Raw genomic sequence first — 6440 nt, 5'->3', positions numbered from 1 at the left:
TTTTATATTTTTTCTAGATTTTTTTTTTCTTCTACCATGTCCTCAAATTGGACCTCTAAGACTGTCAATAAAATCCCAAGACTTTATCTTAAAAGGAGAATTAATTCGGAGGTAGTGTGGCCTAAACAAACTTAGATTTTGTATGAGTTTTGTTTGGTTGGTGAAGGCAAGTCTCACCTAAGGTTCAACCAAGCCACAAAGTCCTTTAAAAAAAAAGTGATTGAAGCTTGAGTTCCCTTTTTTTTTATAGATTCTTGATCCCTTTTGACCCGTTTTGATATCGAATTCTTGACACCGTTCTAATAACACATAAATCAATCGATACTTTTCTATTCTAATGCCATAATTTTAACGAAATTGGTATAACTTGATAGTAAGGAGAAATTTGAAAATTGACTTACTTTAATAGCCTCTTTCAACAACGATTCTTCTTCGTATACTGGATCTGTGTAACACACATGAGGGATTATTTTATAGATGCAACATATCAACTACTAAAGTTAAGGAAGAGTTCTTATAGAAATTAGATTCTAGGAGAAGTTGGATGAGTGATTGATGTGGAGACGGAAGATTATTAACGACGTCGTTTCAATTGATTTTTCATAATCGAGTATCCCCTTGTGACGTGGACAATACATCTTTTCCCAGATACTTCTAATATTTTCCACAAATAAAATATCTCAAAGAAGATATTTCAAACATAAAATAATTTATAAATAAATACATTTAACTATATTAAAACTATGAAACAAAGTCGCTTTGGCCGAGTGGTTAAGGCGTGTGCCTGCTAAGTACATGGGGTTTCCCCGCGAGAGTTCGAATCTCTCAGGCGACGAAATTCAATTTTTATTTTTTCTTTTTTTCTTCTAACTCCAATATGTTAAATAAATGCTCATAGGAATGTAGAAGGAAATAATAATAAGAAAATCCAATGGCCTTTTTAAATCTGAAATTAGAAAATCCAATGGGCCCAATAACCCTAAACGGGGCCCAATTCGATTAATAACCGAACAAAAGAGTGAAACCTTTGAAATTGGACAAAGAATAAAGAAGCCGGAGATTCAGGAAGCCCAATGGATAAATCCAATAGGCCCTACAACCTCAGAACCGGGCCCAATTCGGAAGGTGAAGGATTAAAAAATAAAATCGGAAGCCTTTCCTCTCATATCAGAGCCAGGTTTCGATCCTGGGACCTGTGGGTTATGGGCCCACCACTCTTCCGCTGCGCCACTCTGATTTGTTGGAATTAGGTAGTATTTTACGCAATAAATAAATGATTTGTTTCTTTAGATATTCCTTAAATTTATCTTTAATATGTAAATAAAGAGTTCAAAACTTTATTTTATTTGGTTTTTTAGTTACCTATTTCAAATTGAAATTAATTTTTCTTTTAAAAGAAAAATCCAATATGGTTATAATTTCTAAATTCTTTCTTTTATAAGATAATAAGATTTCTATAAACATTTTATTTTCTATTTTTTATCTTTAAAAATTCAGCTTACCATCTTTCTTTATAGTTTTTTTTTTCTTTTTTTTTTTTAATATGTTTTATAAAATAAAGCTAAATTATAAATATTTTAAATAAAAAAATTTACAAATTTTTTTATTAAATTAAGAGTTTAATTTTATTATTGATTTCTAAAATTTCAAAAATGTTTATTAGATCCATACAATTTTAATAAGTATCTAATTGTAAAAGTTATTCGTAAAGTTCAAATTAAACTTACATTAGGTGTAAATTTGGAAAAGTAGTCCTAAAAGGGTATTTTTGGAAAATGACTTTAAAATGGTAACTTTCGGAATGTAACCCACATATATAGCCTTAAAGGCGTAAAATCTGAAAATAGCCTCACACTTCACTTATTACGATGGGATGTTTTTCATGACATGCTCCGAAAAAATAACTAAAGGAAGACTTCCAATTTCTTTATGGAAGTTTTGGTCTAAGTGCTTGAAGTCCTTTCTTGCATGTGTTTAAGAAAGGATTGGTTGAGGTATGATAGGGAAGGAGTTGTGAGAGATGAACGGAGTGATGAGATCACTTGTAACTACCCTAAATTTCTACTTACATAGACTGTTACCATTGTCCTAACGTAATCATTTAAGCTTCAACATAAAACATAAATTCATCTCTAAATGTTCGAAACATTGTCATGGACTTACATGTTTAAAAACATCTCTAAAATGATACAACAAAATACTAAATGAAATAAATAAATGTTAAAAATTAAAAACACCTTATTCAACCTAAGTTTAAGAAAATAACTACAACTACTCTATGTATATGTCATGGTCTCAAATTACGATGTCGTTATCAGCCGTATAGGGGTGTCTTGTCTTTACCTGAAATAGAAGTAGCAAGTGACTAGAGTATATTAAGAAATGTTTAGCAAGTGATCCCACTTTTCGGATTAGATGCAAGCACATACAATAGTCTATATTTTCTTAAGCGGATATTCTGTATGGGTTAATTGGATGTGTATTTACTGTTCTACACATGGTCTACATGTGCAAGTATGGACCCACAAGTCGATTCGCACACCTCCGAGCCCCTTTCATGGTCGGGTGAGCATTCTCTGGAGTTGCTGATGTCAAACACTCATTAGGTATAACAACCATCGCAATATTATGATAAACATAATGATCATTTTCCTGTCTCGGGGACGAGAGACTCCATAAATAGTGAGCCGAATACTCACTACTATGTCTAGAGTATAAACCGCCTTGATAGGGGACAAGGGACTACGTGAGTAGACGATATAAGAAACTACCACTGTGTGTAAGATAACCTACCCTGAGAGGGGACGAGGGACTACATAAGTGGGTAACATGAGGGATAGTTATTGTATGTACGACAATCTGCTTTGAGCGTATATGAAGGACTACATAAGTAGATAGTAGCACAAGGAATCACTATTGTGTTATAAAACCCACCTTGAGGATACACTATTGTGTGTACAACCAACCAACATTGAGAGTGGACGAGAGACTACATAAGTAGTATATCGAGGAGCTACTATTATGTGCAGAGGAAACCCATTATGAGAGGAGATGATAGACTATACTAAAAAATTAGCTCGTCATAGACATTACTTTGGAGTGAAGTAATAATCAGGGGATACTTGAAGCCGTGGAAACATATTAAATTAAGGATGCAATGAGAGCCTATAGGTAAGCTGCTTGCTGAATATTTCACCCCTTTCTCCTTTTCTTTTTTAGGTACCGGTGGAGGTGAAAAGGTGCTGGGGAACTGCATTACCAAGAGAGATATCGACCCCGGGTGTCAATAATATTTTGTATTTCTTTCTTTTGGATTGTGATTTGTATTGGTTTTTCGCACCCGTTCTCCATTTGTAAATAATTAGAACAATGCCTATTTTGTATACCTATTGATTTAGATTACGGAAATAACATTATATGATTTTAAATCATGCAAAATTTCACTCTATTTTTAATGGTTTGTTTCATTTTATTTTTCCTTTGTTTATTTTTGTGTTTTATCGCAGACCAATTTCTCGAAGCATCGAAATTTGGGTCATGACACTTGCTTCATCTCTAGGCCAAGTCACTTGGCTCGACATTATCTCTATTCTAGGCCAAGGTATGTCATACGGAATGTCGCATCTTATTCATCATCTTGGTTCCCATTAATATGGTCTGCATATTGTGATGTCATCCCAAGTCTCGAGAAGTCATCGACAATCATAGTTTGGTCAGACATTTCTACTAATAATCACCCCATGAGTTAACTTATTGTTGGGACATCTTAGGCATCCATCTATCCGAGTTCTATCAGGCATGGACTCTCTCGGGTCCATAATTTAGTTTTATTTTTCAAAACACATTAAAAAAAAAAAAACTGTCACCAGTGGCAAGGATGGTAAGCTTAAACAAAGTTTATTCTTTTTATTTTTTAGTTTTAAAAATTTAGCCTACCATCCTTTCCAATAGTAACACATTCCGGAAGAACCAAATAATATATTTGAAATTAATGTAATTTATTTAATTTTAACATAGAATGTTCAACAAATCAGAGTGGCGCAGCGGAAGCGTGGTGGGCCCATAACCCACAGGTCCCAGGATCGAAACCTGGCTCTGATAAGAGGAAGGCTTCCGGATTTGTTTTTCTTTTTTATTATTACACCCAATGTTGTCAGGTACTAACTTTTTTTGGGCATTAAACGAATTGGGCCCGATACAGAGGGTGTTGGGCCCATTGGATTTATCCGTTGGGCTTCGGTAATCTCCGCCTTTCGACCCTACCAAAGAAAAAAAAAATTAATAAATAAATTTATAATAAATTGGATGCAAAAGTTACGACTGATATTTACTCTCTCAACCATCTTTTTCAACCTTCTCGACTCATAGTTACGACTTTAAGTATTTTAAAAAAATTGAGTAAGTGACCCTTGAGCGTAACACATGGAACTTATGATTTAGGGATTCTTATCATTCAAAACCATCAAAGAGGTGCCCTCTAGTCTATACAAATTGGATGTATAGTACTTACCTATACATGGCCCACAAGTGCGAGCGTGAGCCCACCAGACGGTTCATACACCCCCTAGGCCCATCATAATCGGGTTAGTTGGCTGTAGCCAAACGTTAGGAGGTACAACAAACCCACAAGTATCATATACGACATGATGATCATCATCATAATGTATGTGTCTATAGTCATTATCATAAAAAGGGGAAGCAACTTGATGTAAATAAACATACAATATGCACGAGGTCACTATAATTTTCATCTTAAATTATTCCTATGACACACCCCTATACATACTTCAAATATTACTTTTAAGTAACATGCATGCATAAACCTTCATACATTCATCATTCATAACATCATTTAAGTTGTGTTTTAGGAAACTCTTCATCATAATGTAACATGACACCTTGTACATGCATATCATCATAATATGAGATATCATCATAATACATCTTATATCATCATTTCATAATGCATCTTTGTCGTCATCATCATATCATCATAACATCATCATAATATATCAATTCACATCATCATATCATCATATCATTATCATAATACATCAATTCACATCATCACATCATCATATCATTATCATAATACATCATCATATCATATAAATTCACATCATAATGTCATAACATCATCATATCATTTAAAGTCACACCATCATCATATTATATAAGCCTAAATGACACATGCAAGGGCCACTAGCCATGTGCCATCATACATAAGGCAAGTCTTTCGACCGAGCCGATAGAAAGGTCACTTATTTAGTTGGCCTTAGCTGATGTTCTCCCTAAACTCGAATACTTGATTTCGTCATTCAAAGTTATTCCAAGTTATTCCAAGTATCATCGAGGTGTTTCACCCTATTAGAATATTCACCTAATTTCTTTAGCCATTAGTATTTCCTAACTTAATTCAACTTGAATTGGGAACTTGGACATTATACTAACCTTGATTTCTTCAAATTTAGCTCTAAGAGGGTCCAAAACGTAGGGAACGATGTCAAAAACGCTAAATGGAGTCGGATAAGTTGTATTTGAGATGAGGAGCCACCGACCCGTGCCAATGGAGCCTGATGATTGAGGACAGGACACATGTTGGTGGGGGGAGCTAACGCGCACACGGGTAACGAATCGGGTTCATGTGCGGGACTCGGGTCACTCTCAAGGTTACCTTTTTGGATTGTGTGCATTTGGGCCGTGAGTTTGCAAATGAGCTTAGTGGCTAATGGGCTTGAGTTGCGGGTTGTTGTAGGTCGATTGGGCTTAATCTGTAGACGGTTGTTGCTAGATGCGAGGGCTACTAGGGTGGGTGTTTGCCCCAGATTCGGATCAAATGTAGATACAATGTAGATACAATGTAGATACAATAGATGCTCCAAGGTGTGTTGCTTATGGCTCCAAAATGATCTCAATTACCCTACTCGGGACCGAAAATAGATTTGGAAGGGTCGGAACAATGGAAATCGGAATAAAATTGGAGAAGCCGAGCTGAAAACAGCTGAGAGGCCATGAGCCATCTTAGCCGAAGGGCTGCTTGCACCACTGAGTGACACATGGTAGCAGCAGGTCGAGCCATGTCGTGCAGCGTCATCGGGGCGAGGCACGCGTCACAGTCTGATTCGGGTGATGGTTCAGGTTGTCGGCTGTAGGTGGGCTACTAGGCTTCGATTTGCGGGCTGTGCCGCAGGTTAGTTTGGGTCGTGAGTTAGCAGGCTGTTGCAACGTGGGCTATTGGGCTAGACTTGTCTTTAGGCCTCGGATGCGGGTTGCAAACCTGGTCGCGACGCGAGTTGGGCTGGGATGTTGGACTTGGGTCGTGGTTATGGATCGGGTTCAACCGGATCCGGTGGACCTCTTCTTCATTACATAACTCTTGCCCATTGTTCCGACGCGTTCTCTAAAATCTGGCTTTTGGGTTCTTCCTCCTCCTCCGACGA

At 36.4% G+C, this 6440-nt stretch overlaps 3 non-coding genes across 3 annotated transcripts; 2 read left to right on the top strand and 1 right to left on the bottom strand.

Moving 5' to 3' along the window:
* The first annotated feature begins 753 nt into the window (after nucleotides 1–753).
* Nucleotides 754–835, top strand: TRNAS-GCU. The gene has a single exon. It is a non-coding gene; the product is annotated as a tRNA-Ser (tRNA).
* Nucleotides 836–1165: 330 nt separating this feature from the next.
* Nucleotides 1166–1237, bottom strand: TRNAM-CAU. The gene has a single exon. It is a non-coding gene; the product is annotated as a tRNA-Met (tRNA).
* Nucleotides 1238–4029: 2792 nt separating this feature from the next.
* Nucleotides 4030–4101, top strand: TRNAM-CAU. The gene has a single exon. It is a non-coding gene; the product is annotated as a tRNA-Met (tRNA).
* Nucleotides 4102–6440: the final 2339 nt, after the last annotated feature.

This window comes from Cucurbita moschata, unplaced genomic scaffold, assembly GCF_002738365.1.
Source record: "Cucurbita moschata cultivar Rifu unplaced genomic scaffold, Cmos_1.0 Cmo_Scf00096, whole genome shotgun sequence".
Classification (NCBI taxonomy): domain Eukaryota; kingdom Viridiplantae; phylum Streptophyta; class Magnoliopsida; order Cucurbitales; family Cucurbitaceae; genus Cucurbita; species Cucurbita moschata.
This window is presented reverse-complemented; position numbering and strand designations above follow the sequence as displayed.